Genomic DNA, 22,262 nt, shown 5'->3' with positions numbered 1-22,262 from the left:
TTGATTGGGTGGTGAATGCAGGTACTCTCATGATATGTAAGAAGTGTCTAGACGAGTGTCTGAGTTGCCAAGGCATAGAATGCTACGAACCGAGTGTTGGTAAATGGGATTAACATGGTTAGATATTTGATGGTCAGCAAGAATGTGGAGCCTGTTTCTGTGCTGTATGATTGTGACTTTTCACAGACTAGAAAGACTCCTGGTCTGATCCCTGATCTGCATTGAATTAACTGATTTCAGGCCAAGGTGTAATGGCTCTACAACTTGCATTACCTTAATGAAAACACTCATTGTTGCCACAAGGCTGTTGGTTGAATTTGTCTGCCTGAATAACTCCTTGAAAGAGCCGGCACAGATTCAGTGTGCTGAGTGGTCTCCTGTGCTGTGATTCTAAGATGTCCTGCAGTAATTTGTGGACGTAATCTGGAATATCACTATTGAAGGAGTGCAGCCATGTCACTGCTGTTGTCTGGCAGAAACTGTCTATCCTGTAGATGAACCCATGATACAATTTGAAAAATAGGGTTCTTCCTGTAGTTATGCCTGACATTTATCCCTTAACAATAGTGTAAAATATAATCCAGTCATTTATTGATGCCTGTATTAGCTGCCATGTTCCCACAATAACTACAAAAAAAAAGTATTTGTTGAGTGTACCTTGGGATGTTCTGGGGACATTAGTGATACTGTGTTAATAAAATGTTTGTTTTTATTTCATAGGAAGTGTAGCTAAGTATCTAATGATGGAGACACAAGAGACTGCAGATGCTGGAATCTGGAGCAACAAACAAAATGCTAGAGGAACTCTGGTCAGGCAGCATCTGTGGAGGGAAAATGGACAGTCGACATTTCGGGTCGAGACCCTTCATCTGGAGTGGCTATTTCCCTCCACAGATGCTGCCTGACCTGCTGAGTTCCTCCAGCAGTTTGTTGTATCTAATGATGGGCCTTGGAAAGTGAGCATGATGAATCCTGGTAAAAACCAACAGTTAAGTTAAAATGAATGAGAATAGTCAGCCAACGCAGTAATAATCATAAGCCAAGCTTATTGGTGAAGAATACAACTGTTTGGGGCATGAGATTGTGTTCTGAGGTAGCTGAGTTGCTTTTCACCCAGGCAGATCAGAAACTGGCTAAATTTTATTCTTATTGATTTTGATGGAATTGAATACAAGAGTGTCTAGATGGACAACCAATCTGCAATGCTAGTTTTATCCCAGAGCATCAAGTTGAAAAAGTGACCCAGCAATATTCAAGGAAGAAGGGATCAGGGGAGAAAGACAAGTGGATAAGTGAAATTTATTTTCTGACCAAGAGTTAGAAATCCTGTACATGTTGGCAGTGTAGATAAACAGGATGTTTTTTTTTAAAAAAAGGCTCTGCAAACGTTTGCTGCTTTTTACCCATGTGACCTTCCTTGCTAGTGCAGAATTTGCGTGGTGTTTGTGTTGACAACAATGTGATGGGGCAACTGCTGTAAGTGTACACTGCTTACATTTTTCCTTCAGCCCTGCCGGTAAGAGCTATACTGCTGAAGTTTAAGGAAGGGACATACAAAAGTCATTATTAATGTGCCGAATAACTTTCCACTGCTCAGTTTTGCTGACAGTAAAGGTCTAATGAGCTAAAAGCCTTATTTCCACTGACATCAAAACTGCTACCTGCCTAAGGCAAAGAATCCACAGATACAAACATTGAAGCCAAATGCTTTGAGCTTCATAATGGCAAATGTACTTTAAGGTCTTAATATTGTCTCATAGAACATTACAGCACAGGCCTTTTGGCTTATGATGTTGTGCCAACATTTTATCCTGATCCAAGATCTATCTAACCCTTCCCACCCACCCACCCACCCACATAACCCTCCATTTTTCTATCATGTGCCTATCTAAGAGTCTCTTAAATGTCCCTAATGTATCTGCCTCCACCACCTCTGCCGGCAGTGTGTTCCATGCACCCACCACTCTAAAAACTTACCTCTGACATTCCACCTTATACCTTCCTCCAATCACCTTATAATTATGCCCCCTCCTGTTAGCCATTGTTGCCCTGGGAAAAGTCTGACTGTCCACTTGATCTATGCCTCTTATTATCTTGTACACCTCTGTCAAGTCATCTCTCATCCTCCTTTTCAGAGAGGAAAGCCCGAGCTTGCTTAACCTACCCTCATAAGAGATGCTCTCCAATCCAGGCAGCATCCTGGTAAATCTCTGCACCCTCTCCAAAGATTCCACATCCTTCCTATAATGAGGTGACCAGAACTGAACGCAATACTCCAAGTGTGGTCTAACCAGAGTTTTATAGAGCTGCAACATCACCTCACAGCTCTTGAACTCAATACCCTAACTAATGAAGGCCAGCACACCATACACCTTAACAACCCTATCAACCTGCACAGCAACCTTGAGGGATCTATGGATGTGGACCCCAAGATCCCCATGTTCCTCCACACTGCTAGGAGTCGTGCCATTAACCTTGCATTCTGCCTTCAAATTTGATCTTCTAAAGTGTATCACTTCATACTTTTCCAGGTAGAACTCCATCTGCCACTTACCAGCCCAGCTCTGCATCCTAATCAATTTTCTGTTGTAACCTACAGCAACCTTCTACGCTATCCACAACACCACCAACCTTCGTGTCATCTGCAAACGTACTAACCCACCCTTCCACATCCAAGTCATTTATATATATATAAAAAAAAATCACAAAGAGCAGGGATCCCAGAACAGACCCCTGTGGAACACCACTGGTCAGAGACCTCCAGGCAGAATACGCTCCATCTACAACCACACTGTCTTCTATGGGTGAGCCAATTCTGAATTCACACAGTCAGGTTTCCCTGGATACCATGGCTCCTGACTTTCTGAATGAGCACTCCGCGAGGAACCTTATGAAGTGCCTCACTAAAATCCATGTACACCACATCCGCTGCTCTACCTTCAACGTGCTTTGTCACATCCTCAAAAAATTTACAGGCTCGTGAGGCACGACCTACCCCTCAAAGTTATGCTGACTGTCCCTAATCAGCCTATGCTTCTCCAAATGCCCATAAGTCCTGTCTATAAGAATCTTCTCCAGTAATTTGCCCACCACTGAAGTAAGACTCACTGGTCTGTAATTCCCAGGGTTATCCCTACTCCCTTGCTTGAAAAAAAAGGAACAATTGCAATCCCCCAATCATCTGGCACTACTCCTGTGGCCAGTGAGGACACAAAGATCATCACCAAAGGCACAGCAATCTCTCCCCTCGCTTCCCATAATAATTTTGGATATATCCCATCTGGCCCCAGTGACTTATCTATCCCAATGTTTTTCCAAAAGTTCCAGCATATCCTCTTTCCTCACGTCAACATGCCCTAGTGTATCAGCCTGTTGTACACCATCCTCACAAATGTCAAGGTCTCTCTCTGGTGAATACTGAAGCAAAGTATTCATTAAGGACCTCCCCTACCTCTTCCAACTCCAGGCACGTTTCCTCTTTTATCCCTGATCAGTCCTACCCTCACTCTAGTCATCCTCCTATTCTTCCTGGCACGCAGGGAGGCAACATACCATTCAGAAGTCTCTTTCACATCCACAGGATCTCCTGTCTGCCCCCCTTACTATGGAACGCCTATCACTACCGCTCTCCTCTTCTCCCCCCACTTCCCTTCTGTTCCACACAACCAGGTTCAGTGCTGGAGACCTGGTTACTACAGCTTTCCCCAGGAGGTCATGTCTCCTCTTTGCCCCCCCCCTTTGCCCCCCCAACAACAGTATCCAAAGCAGTATCCTTGTTATTGAGGGGAACAGCCACAGGGGTACTCTGCACTACCTGCCTATTCTCTTACAGTCACCCAGCTACCTGCATCCTGCAGCTTAGGAGTGACTGCCTCCCTGTAGCTCTTATCTATGAACTCCTCATTAACTCATGGGAGCCTAAGGTCATCCAGCTGCAGCTCCAGTTCCCTAACAGTCTTTAAGGATCTGCAGCTGGATGCACCTTGTGCAGATGTAGCTATCAGGGAGACTGGAGGTCTCCCAGAACTCCCACATCTCACAAGATGAGCACACCACTGACCCCAGAGCCATTCTAACTACTCTAGCCTGGCAGTAAAAGAAAAATCAAAGAATGTACCAGAGACTTTCCTTTGCCTCCCCTTGCTGAAGCCTCTTGGGCCTGGGCCACTCCAACATTGGCTGCTCCACTTATACCTACCATCCTTTTATTTGCTGCTGTTAATTGGCCAATCAATTACTAACAATTTGCGGATGTGCCTCTTTTAGACTCTTGCAAGATGAAACCCACAAGCACGCGCACAGAGACTCAACGCTTTTCAGAGCTCCTGTTCCAAATCTCCTTATTGCTCATAATTATGCTGGCGTATTATTATCACACCTTTGATGCTGTGATAAAGCTGAAAACTTCAGCATGCGGCTAAAAACCACCACATCTATAAATTTCAGATGAAGAGTTTTGGTAGCATCTTTGCTATATGCTATTTTTTCCTCAAGAGGTAATTTATTATAAGGCTGACCTTCCATCCATTTCTCCCTCCTGCTGTTGACTGAAAGAAAAAGAAAACATATCATTTCAGTAGTACATGAATTTGATTACCACAGATATCGATGGACATATTGAATGCCAGTAATTGCCACTCATGGTCCCAATGCACCCACCCACAATTAATTTTTCTGGATGCAGACAATAAACAAGCTGAACCTCTGCATACGACAACCATCTTGCAAGGTGGGACAGAATCCACGTCGGAATAGGGCTTGGGCATCATATCCGAAGACCCCATTTCCACAATGCCCTGAATGCCTTTGATAACTTATAAGTTGTCAAAGGCTTTTGAACATTTTATAAATGTCTCTGATAGTCAAGTGATTAAAAACTAAAAGAAAAATAAATTTACTTAAAAACATCAAATACTGACAAATAGTTAGGCACGTTAAAATAAATTAAGTCTATCTTTTTCCATGGGATCAATGATCATCTTCAAGCCAACTTCTCACCTCAGCACAAACTGCTGTATCACTGGACGCATTGAGTTATGCAGCAGAACAGACCGTCAGGAGTGTGGCATCTGACTTCCAGCTCATGCCTGAATTCTTCTTTTCACTAAGCACAAGTGGAGTTCTGGATGGCAGTGAGTGGGAGCCATCAGTCACCAGTCAGCATGATGTGGCCCAATATATTTAATCAGAAGAATGAGGTGTTTTGTCATAAAATTTATTCTTATCAGTAAAATTAATATATATATGTTTAGATGTCTGGCAAGAAAGTAGAGTGGTTCCAATATTCTTCCAGTCAAATTCCATTGATCAGCTTCACCTGCAGGGAGTAAACTACAAGCTTGCTGCTGCCGCAAAACAACAAATTTCACGACTAATGTCAGTGATAAAAAAACCTGATTTTGATTCTGATTTCTCCATCATCTGCAAAGAAATGGCAAGAAGTATTAGAGTGAATTTAATCACCATGCTACTAGTGCTTTAAATGGAAGTTAAATTGTTACCTTAATCTTTAAATGCACTTGCTATAACATGCAAATTTCTGTGCTCTTTGGCAACACTGTAGTACTAGCACGATAACGCAGAGGTGAGCAGAAGATATATGCAAAAATACTACTTAATGAGCTTAGCAATGTAAAGTGGGCTTAGCTGGCTATGGAATCAGAATCAGGTTCATGATCACTGACATATGTCATGACATGTGTTGTTTTGCGGTAGCAGTACAGTGCAAAGACATAAAGACCTTAAGAATTACTATAAGTTACAAAAATAAATAGTGCAAAAGAGAAACAATGAGGTAGTGTTCATGGGTTCATGGACCATTCAGAAATCTGATGGCGGAGGGGAAGAAGCTGTTCCTGAAACGTTGAGTGTGGGTCTTCAGGCTCCTGTACCTCTTCCCCAATGCTAGTAACGTGAAGAGAACATGTCCCAGGTGGTGAGGGTCCTTTTACGATGGATGCTGCTTTCATGAGGCACCGCCTCTTGAAGATGTCCTCGATGGTGGGGAGGGTTCTGCCCATGATGGAGCTGGCTGAGTCTACAACGCTCTGCAGCCTCTTTCAATCCTGCACGTTGGAGCCTCCATACCAGGTGGTGATGCAACCAGCCAGAATGCTCTCCATCGTACATGTGTAGAAATTTGCAAGAGTCTTTGGTGACGTACCAAATCTCCTCAAAATCCTAAAGAAGTAGAGCCGCTGACGTGCCTTCTTCATGATTGCATCAATGTATTAAGCCCAAGATGGATCCCCTGAGATGTTGATGCCCAGGAACTTGAAGCTGCTCACCCTTTCCACCGCTGACCCCTCAATGAAGACTGGTGTGTGTTTTCCTGACTTCCCCTTCCTGAAGTCCACAATCAGTTCCTTGGTCTTGCTGACGTTGAGTGCGATGTTGTTGTTGCGACAGCACTCAGCCAGCCAATCTATCTCATTCCTATACACTTCCTCGCCATCTGAGATTCTGCCAGTAACTGGTGTCATTGGCAAATTTATAGATGGTGTTTGGGCTGTGCCTAGCCACAGTCATGAGTGAAGAGAGAGTCGATAGGTTCTGAGAGAAATTAGGACTAAAGATGCAACCAAAGTTTACACACCACATCTCCATTTCAGGAGACATGGGTACAGTCCTCTCTGGAGGACCAAGCCACCAGTACACAGTTGATGAAGGAAATGTCAGAGGCTGTCACAGAGATGATCATTGTAGGATTAAATACATCAGAAGTGGAAGAATATCTGTATGAAATTGTTAGACTTGAGGAAAAGTACCAAGGTGCAAAGTGGAAAAAAAATGTAAAGGTAAAAAAAATGAAGGCTGACTGTAATTACACACAATGGTTTTAAGATCATAAGAACATAATAAATGGAAGCATGAGTAGGTTGTAAGCCCCTTCAAGATTGCTTCTCCATTTAATAAGGTCACAGTTGATTCTGTACCATGTCCAATCTGGATTTGGAATTGTTTTATTATTGTCCTATGTACCAAGGTACAGTGGAAGAACTTGTGTTGCGGACTGTTCATACAGATCAATTCATTACACAGTGCATTGAGATAGTACAGGGTAAAGCAATAACAGAATGCAGAATAAAGTGTTACAGTTACAGAGAAAGTGCAATGCAGGTAGACAATAAGGTGCAAGCTCAAAACGAGGTAGACTGTGAGGTCAAGAGTACATCTTATCGTTCTAGGGAACTGTTCAATAGTTTTATAACAGTGGGGTAGAGGCTGTCAGGCTTTTGTATCTTCTGCCCGATGGGAGAGGGGAGAAGAGAGAATGTCTGGGGTGGGTGGGGTCTTTAATTATGTTGGCTGCTTTACCAAGGCAGTGAGAAGTGTAGACAGAGTCCATGGAGGGTAGGCTGGTTTCCGTAATGTGCTGAACTGTGTCCACAACTCTCTGCAGTTTCTTGCGGTCCTGGGCAGAGCAGTTGCCGTACCAGGCTGTGATGCATCCAGATAGGATGCTTTCTATGGTGCATCGATTAAAAATTGGTGAGGGTCGACGGGGACATGCTGAATTTCTTAAGCCTCCTGAGGAAGTAGAGGCACTGGTGACCTTTCTTGGCTGTGGTATCTACGTGGTTGAAGCAGGACAAGCCATTGGTGATGTCCACTCCTCTGATCTTGAAGCTCTCGACCTCAGCACCGTTGATGTAGACAGGAGCATGTGCACCGCTCCCCCTTCCTGAAGTCAATGAGCAGCTCTCTTGTTGTGGCTACACTCCTATATCCTCTGACTCCCTTTGTGTCTAAAAGCATTGAATACAAGTGAGCACCCACAGCACCCCCATGTCCACCCCCCCACGCCCCGAGGTAAAGGTTTACAAAAATACACAATTGTTTACATTTTTTTCTCATTCTAAGTGGTTGACTCCTTGTCCTGGGAACCTCTCAGGATCTATCCTGTCAGTCTCCCGCAGAATCTGGTACATCTCAATAAGATCACTTCTCTTCCTTCTAAATTCTAGTGAGCTAAGGCCAATCTCTCTTCATAGGACAACCACCTTATTTCTAGAGAGTAATCCAGTGAATCAATACTATACTGACTCTAGGGCAAATATATCTTCCTTTAGCTATGGAAACCAAAATTCCTCACAGCAGAGTACTCCAAAAAAAAGTCTAATCAAAGCTCTGTGCAATCTCCTTAAGTATCTACTCCAGCCTCCTTGCAATACAAATTTACTTTCTGCATCTCATGAACCAGAAATCAGGATTCTGCTAGGCATCAGTATTTATTTGCTTTTCAGCATTTAAAAAATATTTTGCTGTCCTTTCTACTAAAGTGAATACTTTCACATTTTCTAATATTATACTCCATTACATTGCACTTAATTAATGCCTCAGTCATTTATACCTACTGCCTAGACAAATTATGTTACTATGCAAATCTGTGCATAAGGCCATAAAATGTTAGGTCTCTATCAATGAAATTGAAAAACCTTGTGCAATTTTGCAAACCGTAAAAATTCAGTGATGTTACATCAATGCTAGTGCACCAAATGATTACACGTTCAATACGTATGAATCAGAATCAGATTTATTATCACTGACTTATGACGTGAAATTTGTTGTTTTGTGGCAGCAATACAGTGCAAATACAGAAAAATTATTATTACCACTAAATCAGAGCAACTGTGATTAATTGTAACCACTAATAAGTTGTTACCTCTAATTCAGAGTAACTCACCTGACTGACCTGCATACCACTACTAAAAACCATGCCATGGCACAGAAATTAACTCCTCTACAAGAACCTTTGTTTTGGTATTGGTTTGAAAACTGTGCAGAAGTAATAAGCTAATCCAAATGGCCACATAATTTCCTTTCTGAGAAGGAAGGAATTTCTTCAAGAAGGCAACTAAACCAGATGTGGGATAGGTGAGTTTCGATGAAAAGATATGCCAAATAATTTTGGGAGAATCAGGGAGGAATTATTGTGCAAATTGTAAAAGTAGGAACAGTCCATCAGTGGATTATGTGCATTCAGTAAATTCCTTTTTGCTTGATGCATACCTACATTTGTTCCTTCAGTGGATGGAATTGAAAGTGATTATTTAGTATCATTCTGTGTTATTAAGCCTCTGCAACCTCCTCTCTAATCCTCAGACTCCAGTATACCGTACTTTGTGAGACCACTGTGGCAACACCATTGGTTGGTTTGCCCCATTCTTTAAAACTCCCTGCATAAACCCTCACACCTCTTTGCCTTTGTCCCAATCTATCAATGTCTTCTCTGAGCATATCTCTTAAATCAACTTTTTAGTCCTATCTTTTCTATGGCAACAGTAGATTTCAGGCTTTTGGATGATGCAAGTATCTCCAGCTCCAGCCTGGAAATAGCTTAGTGCACAAATGTTCATTTCAATGGTCACCTGCCCAGCCACTGACAATGCAATACATCCTCTCCTTTGAGGTTGCAGTTGTGACTGCAGCAGTGGGTAAGGATTTCCTATTTAAGTATAGATGTTTTACATATTGTTTCTGGATGAGGTTCAAGCAGGAGAATTGTTCCAGGTAAGTATAGTTGTTTCAAGAACCTTCCCTTTTTTCCCTCTCTCTTCCAGTAGGGTAGTGTCTACTAACACGTGCAAGTATTGGAACAATGGGTGCGTACCAACCCGTTCTCTATAGACTTTATAATGTTGAACCATGGTAGAAAGTACCCAACAATTGGTGCTTGTTGAATCACACACAGCCAGAAAAAAACAAACAGCAGCTAACTTAAAATTTAAAATTAAGATCACTTAAAATTATACTGTGTAGGCTCCTTCTTACTATTGAGTGCCTGTTAAACTGAGGGGGCCTGAGATGAAGCATCAAGCTCCACAGTGGTACTGTTGCTATTAAATCAATGTTGCCCTGTGACTGTTGTCATGATCTGCCTACTCTGTTTGTGTTCAATGCATCCACAACAACTCACCTTCAAACGTATAAATGCACAGAACATTCTCTATTTTTATACAAGTGACATTCAAAGAATGTGCATTGTTGAACTAAATTTCAGGCCAAATCTGTCTACAAAATACAAAACAAAACTAGGCCACAGGAAGAATATTCTGACCTGAACTTGCTTTGAATTTCTCTTCGACTAATAATTACGGAGAAATAAATTTGGAGGTTCCTTGAAAGTGGCCATTAGTTTTAAGCTAGGATTGGAAAGTTAATTGGGTCATGGGAATAGGACAATTTAAATTCAAATTAAAACAAAGAATTGCTAAAGTTTTTTCCTGGATTGATAAAAAACAGACTTGTTCTGATTCTGAAGTCTTGAATTAAAAATAGGGCTGCTTTTGTTTCCTAACTTGAGGTGTCTTATAAATAAAAAGCAGTATTGAATATACACTGAGGTATGTCGCAAATCTGTTCCTAATTACTTGTACTTTAGTTGAACTTTAGCGTTTCCTTTGACATACTGCCTAATGTATGCGAACTGCGTGTCTTTTTCTCCAACAGTGAATTCATAAAAAAAATCCTGTCTGACTTCTTTCTGTGCCAACAAAAACGAGGAATATCAGAATGTTTTGACCAAATGCAACACTTTCTATATACTTTAATTAAATAAAATTGCTCTATTCCACATGAGGTTTGCAGCTTAGTACTCAAAACTCCCCCTGGGTCTGTACAGGAAATGCCTTTTGCTTTACAACTTCTTTCTGGAGATGATATTGTTTTCTTCTTTCTTTGTTCCTTTTCTTCTTCTCCCCCCTTCCCCCTCTTCTCCCCCCCCCCCCCCATTTTTCACTCCCTTCCAGAAAGTGCTAACTCTTGTTAGACACATTCTATGGACATGAGCAGCTGTTTGTACAGCATTGTACCTAGGTGTTGGGGCACTCCACTTGGTCACACCACTCATTGGATAATGAGGTCCAGATCCCAATTGCTGTCCAGTAATAATTATTAAGTCTGTGCAGATATCAACTGACAACCATAGTTCCCGCCATCTGTCCCCTCCAACCTCCACTGACGTCCTCCACTCAACCCCCTTGCCCAAAAAGTTTGATGGCAGTTTTGGCTCGTTCTTGAAGCGTGACCACTTGGATGAGTAAACAATTGGTCCTAATGAAAGCAAATTGCAGAAAAAAGATGGTTTCTTTGAGAGGATAGGGGAAGACAAGTGAAGGGGGAAAAAAATGAAGTAATGTTTATCAGAAGGTTGTCAACAGCAATGACCTGTTGTCTGATAGGATATCTTACTGTAACAAAATCTCTTCATCCAGTAAGATATATGACCTTTCAAAGAAATCATGCGTAGGTAGTGCTTTGTTTACTGAGCTATTGTTTCATTTGATCTGTAGATGAAATGTATTCAGGTGCATTTAATTGAACGTAGCGCATGTTGATACTGCGCATTGTCATAATTACTTAATGTCAAAAGAATATTGCTTTTAGGAGGAATGAATTCAGATTTTGGGTTGATATCATTGAGGTGTAAAAGGAGCTTTGCAAAGGGAGGATAAATTGGCTCTTCCCTTTGCATTCAGAAAGTATAGGCATCTTTGTGCTGGTTTTCTTTGCATTAGGAGTTCTATTTTGTTTGAGAAATTGCATTCAAGTGTATAAACCTTTTGGCCACATTTCCTTCAACTGCATTCAATGGTTCCCTGCAGTGCTTTTGCACACAAGTACATATATGGCAATTAAAACATGGAAGCAGGCCATTTGGCCAAAGCAATCTTTATCAGCTTGCACTTTTCATGCCAGCAAATGTTCTTAATTATGTTTAACTGCTTATACCTGTTCATCTCCTTTTTCTTCATGCACCCATCCATTATCATCTTCAATGTTGACATAGTTTCTGCCTTAAGTACTTATCAAAATAATGAATTCCACAGTGGCAGAATGATCATGCATAGAGGGGTTTCTCCTACCCTCAGTTCTCAATCTCTTGCATTTAAATTTGTTAAGCACAAGTAAGGGCCAAGCAACCAGGGCAATTGTCAGAATCTGTAAAGGCTCCACTAAGTTTAGTGGTTGTAGGCATCATCAAGGCTGTGGTTGGGTGGGAAACAGGAAGCTATATGCCTTAGATTATGCCCAGACCGCTATTCTAATATCTTTGCTAATCACATATCTATGCCCCCTCACTGTTACTATCATATAATCTGTTTTTTTTTCTTTAAACAAATAAATATTTGCACGCATTTATACAAGATGGCATTCTGTATAGATTAACAATATACTCCCTAAAAAGTCCTTATATCTTTTCTATACAGCATGGGCCCCAGTAACTAAGGTCTTATTATGATTTACAGATACACTTTTTTTATATTCTGTAGCTCTTGTGATATCTATAAATCTATCAGCTCTTTTACATACAAATTAGTCTGATATGCTACATTTACTGCGCTGTGACTTCAGATTTAAAATTCACAATTTTTTCTTCAAGTGGATTTTGAATACTCTTCTTGAAATTTGTTATTGACCTGCTTCCACCATCCTTTTTGAAAGTGCATTCTTGCACTAACTGTCACTTTTTAAACTAATATAATCCATCATAGGAAGAACAAAAGAAATCCTAATGTGGGAACTCAGCCATTTTCTGAATATTATAGCATGAATAACTTGCCTTGGTATATAAATGTTACTGTCATCTCTTAACATGGCGTAATATGGTTTTGTGCTTCCACAAATAGTTTTGTGATCTTCAAAGGGCATTATAGTTATATGAGGTCAAATCATTTTATGATAATTTTGGCACTGAGTACAGGAGTTGGGACATTATGTTGCAGTTGTACAAGTCGCTGGTGAGGCCGCACTTGGAGCACTGTGTACAGTTTTGGTCGCCTTGTTATAGGAAGGACATGATTAAACTTCAAAGAGTGCAGAAAAGATTTACGAGGATGTTGCCAGAACTAGAGGGTCTGAGTTACAGGGAGACGTTGCCAGGCTAGGTCTTTATGGTCCTTGGAGCGTAGGAGAATGAGGGGTGACTTTATAGAGGTTTATAAAATCATGAGGGGAATAGATAAGGTGGACTGTAACAGTCTTTTCCCCAGGGGAGGGGAGTCCAAAACTGGGGGGGTATAGATTTAGGGTGAGAGGGGAAAGATTTAAAAGGGAGCTGAGGGACAACTTTTTCATGCAGAGGGTGGTGAGTATATGGAACGAGCTGCCAGAGGAAGTGGGTGAGGCAGGTACAATAGTGTCATTTAAGAAGCACTTGGATAGGTACATGGAGGGGCGGGGCTTGGAGGGATATGGGCCGAACACAGGAAATTGGGACTGGCTGGGTGGGCGCTGTGGTCGGCATGGACTGGTTGGGCTGAAGGGCCTGTATCCGTGCTGTATTGCTCTATGACTCTATGATACATGAAGTGAAGGATGTCAGTATTAAATGGAGCACTTTTCAGAGGTTCATTTGTTAGCAACAAACATGACCAGATCCAGAGTGAATCTCTTATCTGTTAACCAGGGATGACTCCTGTATTCTACTACACCTTTTGTTCAAGTTAACACAAAACATTGTGTAAAGTTGGCATGAAAATTGCATTCAAAAACAGCTATGTTTGAGTGCCCAGATGGGTGGCTTATTGCCAGAGGATTGCTCCAAAAGCTCTAGTGTAGGAACTAAAAGTCAATAAGCATGCAAAATATAGTGTCTCTTGTGACAGCCTGACTACATTGCATTAGTCCTGTAAGTGCTCAGGCTCTCGAAGCCATGCATAGAGGCTAAATATGTATAATGTGCCACTGCACTTATGCAAACATAAACAAGAAAATCTCAGTGGCACTATGTAAAGCTAATGTAATCTCACAGCGTGAATGAAGCAATTTTGTTAGGTTTTGCCAATGCTGGTCATGTGATTGCAACAAGGTACATGGCACCGTTGGAACCAGAACAAGCAAGCCTCACCCATTATTTAATTAGCTCACAGCTGATCTAATTTCTGGATAGCATACCACAGTAAATCAATTCCCACACATCTCTAAGAACAACACGTACCTGTTTGAAGATAATTTTATGCCAAGGATCCAGATCCATGAGAAGCTGAGAGAAACTCATTTAACCAAGAATCCTTCAATCATCTGAGAGAAGCAGTTCATCCTATCATATGGGTTGGATTTGAGCCCAATGATAAAAGCACAGTTGAGACACTTGGAATATTTGTGTGCGTGTAGAGAGAGGAGAAGCAGCAGGTCGGAAAGTATAGCTTAGTCAGATTAAATCCTTTATGAAATTGCTTTTAATCTCTCTTGTATCTCTGTCAATATCTCACAGTATTAATACGTTTGGTTCTGGTAATAAGTGGATCCTGTCAGTTCTACAAGAACAAGTTCTATGATTAGAGACCAGCAAGTAATTTTTCTGATGGATCCAGAGGGCATGGCTGAAGTACTAAATTAATATCATTCTTCACCAAGAAAGAAGATGCTGCTGGAATCTCAACAATGGAAAGTGTAACTGGGATTCTGGTTGAGTATAGAAAGGTTAGCTGCACTTCAAGTGGATGCATCTCCTGGTCCAGATGAGTTGCATCCTAGGTTAGAAGGGAGAAAATTGCAGAGGCCCTGGCCATAATCTCCTGAACAGAGGTGACTTGATAGAGGTGTACAAGATGATAAGAGGCATAGATCGAGTGGACAGTTGGAGACTTTCTTCCGGGGTGACAATGGCTAACACAAGGGGACATAATCTTAAGGTGACTGGAGGAAGGTATAAGGGGGATGTCAGGGGTAAGTTTTTTACACAGAGAGTGGTGGGTGCGTGGAACGCACTGCCCACAGAGGTTGTGGGGGCAGATACATTAGGGACGTTTAAGAGACTCTTAGATAGACACATGAATGATGGAAAAATGGAGGGCTATGTGGGAGGGAAGGGTTAGATAGATCTTGGATCTGGATAAAATGTTGGCACAACATCATGGGCCAAAGGGCCTGTGCTGTGCTGTAGTGTTCTATATGTTCTATGAACATTTATCGATTCAGAAATGTGCCAGAGGACAGGACAATATGAAATAACACACCTTAATCCAAAAAAGAGCGTAGGCATCATTCCATTACAAGGCAGTCAGTTTGACCTTGGTTACATAGTCACAGAGCTGTAGAGCACAGAAACAGGCCCTTCGGCCCACCACATCCACGCCAGCCACTATGTCTATCTACGCTAATCCCATTTGCCTGCGTTAGACCTGTATCCCTCGGCTTCTTTCCTATCCAAGTTCCAATTCCTTTTAAATGTTGTCATTGTATCTGCCTTTACCGCTTCCTTTGGCAGCTTGTTCCAGATAACTACCATCCTTTGTGTGGAAAACATGTCCCTCAGATCTCCTTTAAATTCCTCTCCTCTCACCTTAAACCTGTGCTGCCTCGTTCGAGACTCCCCTGTCCTGGGAAGAAGACTCTGACCATCTATCCTATCTGTGCCCCTCATATAAGGTCACCCCTCAGCTTCCTACACTCCAGTGAGAACAAACTCTCCTCATAACTAAAGCCCTCTATTCCGTGCAATATCCTGATACTTCTCTTCTGCACTCTTTCCAAAGCTCCCACATCCTTGCTGTGGTGGCAGCCAGAAGTGTACACACTACCCCAAGTGTGGCTTAAGCGATGTTTTGTACAACTGCAACATGACGTCCCAACTCTTATACTCAATGCCTCGACCTCTGAAGGCAAGTGTGGTGAATGCCTCCTTCACTGCCCCATTCACTTGTGTTGCCATTTTCAGGAAACTCTGAACTTATACCCCAAGGTCTCTCTGTACAACTCCTAAGGACCCTGCCATTTACTATATATGTCTTGCCAATATTCGATGTCCCAAACTGCATTACATCACACTTGTCTGGATTAAATTAAATCTGCCACCGCTCTGCCCAACTTTCCAGATGATCTGTGTCCTGCTGTATCCTTAGACAACCTTCTTCGCTATCTACGACTCCACCAATTTTTGTGTCACAGCAAACTTGCTAATCAGACCTCCTACATTCTCATCTGAATCATTTATACATATGACAAACAACAAAGGTCCCAGCACCGACCCCTAGGTTACACCACTGGTTACAGACCCAGTCAGGAAAACAACCCTCTATCACCACCCTCTACCTGCTATCACTGTCAAATTTGGATTATGTTTTACCATCACACCTTGGATCCCATGTGCTTTAATCTTCTGGACCCACCTACTGTGCAGGACCTTGTCAAAAGCCTTGCGAAAGTCCATGTATATAACATCGACTGCCCTGCCTTCATCAACTTTCTTAGTTACCTCCTTGAAACACTAAATCAGATGTGTGAGACAGGATTTCTCCTGCATAAAACTATGCAGACTCCCCCTGATCAGATGCTACCTTTCCAAATGAACGTAAATCCTGTCCCGGAGGATTTTTTTCAATAATTTCCCTACTATAGATGTAAGGCTCACTGGCCTGTAGTTTTCTGTCTTATCCCTACTGCCCCCTTTGAATAAGGGAACATTTGCTCCCCTCTGGTCTTCCGCTACAACACTGAGGCTAACAAAGATACAAAAATCTCCATCAGAGCCCTGGCAATCTCCTCCCTTGCTTCCCAGTCCTAGAATAGATCCTGCCAGGCCTTAGAGGTTTTCCACCATAATATGTGCCAATATTTTTAACACTTCCTCCTTGACAGAAACATGTTCCAGAATATCAGTGTACTCCTCCCTTAACTTTCCATCCTCTGTGTCCTTCTCCATAGTGAATACTGATGAGAAGTACTCATTTAGGACCCCACTCATATCCTCTGGCTCCACACATAGATTTTCCCTTTGGACCCTGATGGGACCTACTCTTTCCCTTCTGCTTTTAATATAATTATAAAAGGCTTTGGGATTCTCCTCAATCGTGCTTGCCAAGGCCATTTCATGTCCCCTTTTTGTCCTCCTAACTTTCTCCCAGATATCGCCTATGAACTTGAAAGGACTCATTTGATACCAATTATCTATACCTGACAGAAGCTCCCTTCTCACCTTCTTGGTGGTGGGCAAAGTTCTCAAAATAATAATCAGGGACAGAATTAGCAGTCATTGGACAGTAGGGACTGGTTGGAGACTGTCAGCACTGATTTGTTAAAAACAACTAGGAATCTAACTGACAGAATTTTTGGATGAAGTAGCAGAAACGATTGATGAGGGGAATGCAGTTGACTTGGTAGATATTGGCTTCCAAAATTAATATTAAAAGTTGGCAAATAATTGGCATACATTTTCACGCAGAGGGTGGTGAGTATATGGAACGAGCTGCCAGAGGAAGTGGGTGAGGCAGGTACAATAGTGTCATTTAAGAAGCGCTTGGATAGGTACATGGAGGGGCGGGGCTTGGAGGGATATAGGCCGAATGCAGGAAATTGGGACTAGCTGGGTGGGCACTGTGGTCAGCATAGACTAGTTGGGCCGAAGGGCTTGTGTCCATACTGTATTGTTCTATGACTCTATGACTATGACTCTATAATTGTCTTGATAATAAGATTGGAATAAAAGAGTCTACAGCAGCATGGATGTAAAATTTGCCAAGTTAAAAGGTGGAAAAATCTGGAAATTCTCAGCAGGTTAGGCAGCATTGATGAAAAGAGTAACTCAGTTAATGTTTCAGGTTGAAGACCCCATCAGAGCTGGGAAAGAGAGAAGTCAAGTTTTATAGAACTGCAACGTTACCTGCGAGGTAATGTTGCAGCTCTATAAAACTCTAGTTAGACCACACTTGGAGTATTGTGTTCAGTTCTGGTCGCCTCATTATAGGAAGGATGTGGAAGCTTTAGAGAGGGTGCAAGGGAGATTTACCAGGATGTGCTTGGATTAGAAAACATGTCTTATGACAAAAGGTTGAGTGAGCTAGGGCTTTTCTCTTTGGAGAGGAGGAGGATGAGAGGTGACTTGATGAAAGTGTATAAGATTATGAGGGGCATAGAGTGGACAGCCAGCACCTTTTTCCCAGGGCATCAATGGCCAATACCAGAGGACATCCATTTAAGGTGAGCGGAGGAAAGTTTAGGGGAGATGTCAGAAGTGGGCTTTTTACACAGAGAGTGGTGGGTGCCTGGAACACACTGCCAGGGGGTGGTGGTGGAGGCTGATACAACAGGGACATTTAAAAGACTCCTAGATAGGCACATGGATGTAAGAAAAATAGAGGGTTATGGGCTGTGTAGGAGGGAAGGGTTGGATTGATCATGGAGTAGGTTTATATAGGTCAGCACAACATTGTGGGCCAAAGGGCCCCTACTGTTCTGTGTAAATTAGCTGTTAATAGCAGAGCAGATGGGACAATTGTACAGGACAAAGGGAATATCTCTGACAGGGTGAGGCTAAGGTTGCCATGGTGATCAGCTGTTAATGAATTCATCCATTTGATAGTTTAATGAGGGAAGTTAGGGAGAAAGGATACAAACAAAGACACATTAAAGCTGAGAGATGCAGAAAAAAACTGTAGGAAATGCCCAGCTCATTAGAGGAGAGAGAAAAACTGAATTAATATTACAGATGGAGAACCTACAGCAGAATTGGCCACAATTCCCAAATAACAAGATGTGGAGAAAAGCAGTTTGTTTTTCAAAATGGAGGGACATGTACAGTGGATTTCAGTACTGAGACCGTTGCTTTTAATACATATTAATGAATTGGACCTGGATGTATAGGGCACAACTTCCATTTCATTTCAACAAAATGTGTGACCTTGCACCTTATTGCACTGCACTTTCTCTGTAGCTGTGACACTTTACTCTGTACTGTTATTGTTTTTATCTGTACTACATCAATGCACTCTGTACTAACCCAATGTAACTGCACTGTGTAATGAATTGATCTGTACGAATGGTATGCAAGACAAGTTTTTCACTGTACCTCGGTACAAGTGACAATAATAAACCAATACCAAGATCTGGAGGCATAGTGAACTGTGAGGAGGATAGTAATTAACCAAGGACATATCAACAGGTTGATATTGGTATTGGTTTATTACAATACAGGCCCTTCGGCCCACAATGTTGTGCTGACATTTTATCCTATTCTAAGATCTATCAAATCCTTCCCTCCCACAAAGCCCTCCATTTTTCTATCATTCATGTGCCAGAAGAGTTGCCAACATTAAAAACCTGCCAACATTAAAAAGTTTAGAAGACTTTAGGACAGGTACATGATAGGAAAGGTTTGGAAGGATATGGACCAGATACAGGCAAATGGGATTAGCGTAGGCAGGCTTCTTGGTCAGCATGGACGATTTGGGCTGAATGGCCTGTTCCCATGATGTATAACTCTATGAATCCATAATAAACTGGAAGGTCACAATTCTAAAATGGACGCAAGAGTTTGATGAAAATAGGAGAACAAGTTGAGAAAGTGCTTAAAAAGGTATAAAGGATCTTGAGTTTATAAATAGAGACATGGTGTACAAGCACAAGGAAGTTATGAACCATAATGAAACCTTGGTATGGCCACAGCTGGAGTACTGTGTCCAATGCTGGCTGCCACAATTTAGGAAAAGGATGAAGGTTTTGGAGATGGTGCTGAAGGCATTTATTAAAATGATTGCAAAGATAAGGGACTTTAGTTGTGTAGATAAGCTGGAGTAGAGGTCGTCATTTTCCTGTTTGCTCCCCTTTTAGAATTGTGACTTCTAGCTTTATTATAGATTCATTGAGTTGTACCGTATGCAAATAGGCCCTTCAGCCCAACTCATCCATGCAAATCAAGATGCCTTTTCAGGGTAATTCCATTCGCAAGGGGACCTGATAGAAGTATGTAAAATTATGAAGGATATTTACAGCAGAGATGGAGAGAAATTATTTCCATTGGTGGAGAAGTTCAGGAATTAAAAGAACATAGAATGAAGGTGATTGGCAAAAGAACACGAGGATTTTTTATATTAGCGATGGTAAGGGACTGCAGTGCACCACTGAGTTGATAGTGGAGATGGATTCATTGTAGCATTGGAAAGGGAACTGGATAAGCATCTGAAAGGAAAGAATTTGCGGAGCTCTGGGAAGAGAGCAAGGCAATGTGACAAGCTAAATTGCTCTTGCAAAGAATCAGTATGATCTTGATGAGCTGAGTGGCTTCCCACCATGCTACAACCATTCTGCAGTTCGGTTTCTGTTTGTTGTTCCTCATGGAAATGTTTCACTACTGTACATTAATACAATATTAGACTCCTATTTTTTCATATTATCTTTGTATATTTCATCAATGGGTCACATAATATTAGTAATCCTTTATAGCTGTTGATTCATTGTTTATTCAAGTTTTTAATTCTACTTTTTGAACCTTCCACTGTCTGTATCAAACTAAGTGTAGATCTAGTGATGGGTTGCTGGCTCACTCAGATCATTCAGTTTGTCTGTAACCACATCTTGACCTTTCTATGACTCAATCATGTCAACTATCCTCTCATTCATGCTATTGATTTTCCATCTTTATTCTCCCATATTGCAGCAATAAAGCTCAACAAAAACTTCAGGAAAATCCATCCACTTCCCTCCTTCTGTAACAGTGTAGGCCTAACTGGATAAATCCAGATTGAGTACTGACAACTGACCAATGAATTTAGCAATGAGATTAGTGGGACATCACATTTCTTAGTTTATGTCTTGCTTTTGATGTACAATCCAATAGACTTTGAAATGTGATCTAAATTACCAGTTGGATGTTGTAAGTTTCTTGCTAGTAAAACTACATTACCATCAAATTCCAAATCAGTCAAGTACATTGTAGATCTTGAACATTCCATGTAATCTATTCCCAGTGCCCATTCTTCCCTTTTAATTATATTTTCTAAATGGCTTTACTTTTAAATGAAAGTAAAAGTGTTGAAATATGGTGGAAAGGGGACATCTATATTTCTGTGTAAACCACCTGTGACTTCTAAAATATGATACAGGCTTCTAATATGATTTTGTATAATTATTTGAACTGGAGTATCAGAAATAAAATGCAATAGAATTATTCTACTTTGTGACCTATTTAAATTGTCAAACACGTTATTGTTTTTTATGTGCTATCTTTATTCTGGTTAAAACACATTATATAGTTTGAGAACAGATTTTGATTTATTTGCTGTACTTGTTTGTACACCTTTAGCGTTCATATTTCTATCTGTGAATGATCGGTATTAATTTACATCCGATTCTGTTGAAAAATTAATTGTGTTAGTCATATTGAAAGCAAACACAGGATTGGACAGCAGAATATTATTCTTGTTCAGAGCCGACCATTCCCTAGGTCTGATATACCAAAACAGAGTAAAGATTGCTGTACTTTGTCTCAACAATGTATTTTAAAACTTGCCTTTGACTGCATCTGCAGAAACTTTTGGATTTCCCACATCAGCCACTATTATAATTGGTACCACCAATTACTGTTGAGTTGTAAGCTGTTGTGTGCTCATACTTGCTGAAAACAAATTTATTCACAGTGGAATATGACTGTGCTTTGTCATGTCTCTCTGAGTTGAATTTAATACATTGGTGAGAGAGGTGAATGGGTTGGGTGCAACTTCGCCAAGCCAGTCAATTCCCACTCAAAATATCTTCAAATCTTTAAACCGAAGAAATGGCAGCATTTCAAATATGTATCTGAGAGAGTCATGAAGATTAATAGTGTAATGGTTCCCATGTCACCAGGTCTGGAGACTGAGATTTGCCACCCACCCATGTCATTCGCAAGCCCCCTTGTGGTTCATAGTGCAGCCAGGGCAGAATGCACTGGGTTGTTCATTCCAGCCCCTAAAAGCTATTCAAATTTGGCTTGTTTGCTGTAAAGTTAATTGAAGTTCCAGAGAGGGACACTGAAGGTAAAGTTCATGTATTTCGACTCTAGCACCAATATTTGGTTCTATACAGTGAGCACAGAGTTCATTGAAAATAGTTACAAAGAGGATATGTGATGTCCTCTTCTTTCTCTGGAATGTGTCTTTTGGAAAATAATGAAAATATTAGGTGAGATAAATTAGAATACTCTTATAGAGAAAAAACAATGTCATCTGAACTCTACTTACTAAATCTAAAAATGCCACTGGATTCATTTTCTGTGTTTGAAGGTCAAGTATTGGCATGGCTGCAATGGGTTAATTGACTAATTTCTGGACTTCAAATTTGACATGACTTCAAATTTGGTGACATGAATATGGAGGTGCTTCAGAAATTAGCTCAGCTCCACAATATTGAGATGCTATTCTGAACAGACAACACCCAGTTCTCTTGGAATGTGCTCGAGGAGTTGTTCTACAGTTGTAGAATAGCAGAGTTACCCACTGCGTTATTGAATCTTGGCATTTTGCCTAATAATTAATCTTATAAGGATGGTCATCCTATTCCACTGC

The 22,262-nt window shown here is 41.2% G+C and overlaps 1 protein-coding gene across 1 annotated transcript in view; it reads left to right on the top strand.

Moving 5' to 3' along the window:
• Positions 1-22,262, top strand: part of LOC127571014 (retinoic acid receptor beta-like) — a 179,330-nt gene that overhangs the window by 9,250 nt on the left and 147,818 nt on the right. The gene's annotated exons all lie outside the window — the stretch shown is intronic.

This window comes from Pristis pectinata, chromosome 5 (assembly GCF_009764475.1).
Source record: "Pristis pectinata isolate sPriPec2 chromosome 5, sPriPec2.1.pri, whole genome shotgun sequence".
NCBI lineage: Eukaryota > Metazoa > Chordata > Chondrichthyes > Rhinopristiformes > Pristidae > Pristis > Pristis pectinata.
This window is presented reverse-complemented; position numbering and strand designations above follow the sequence as displayed.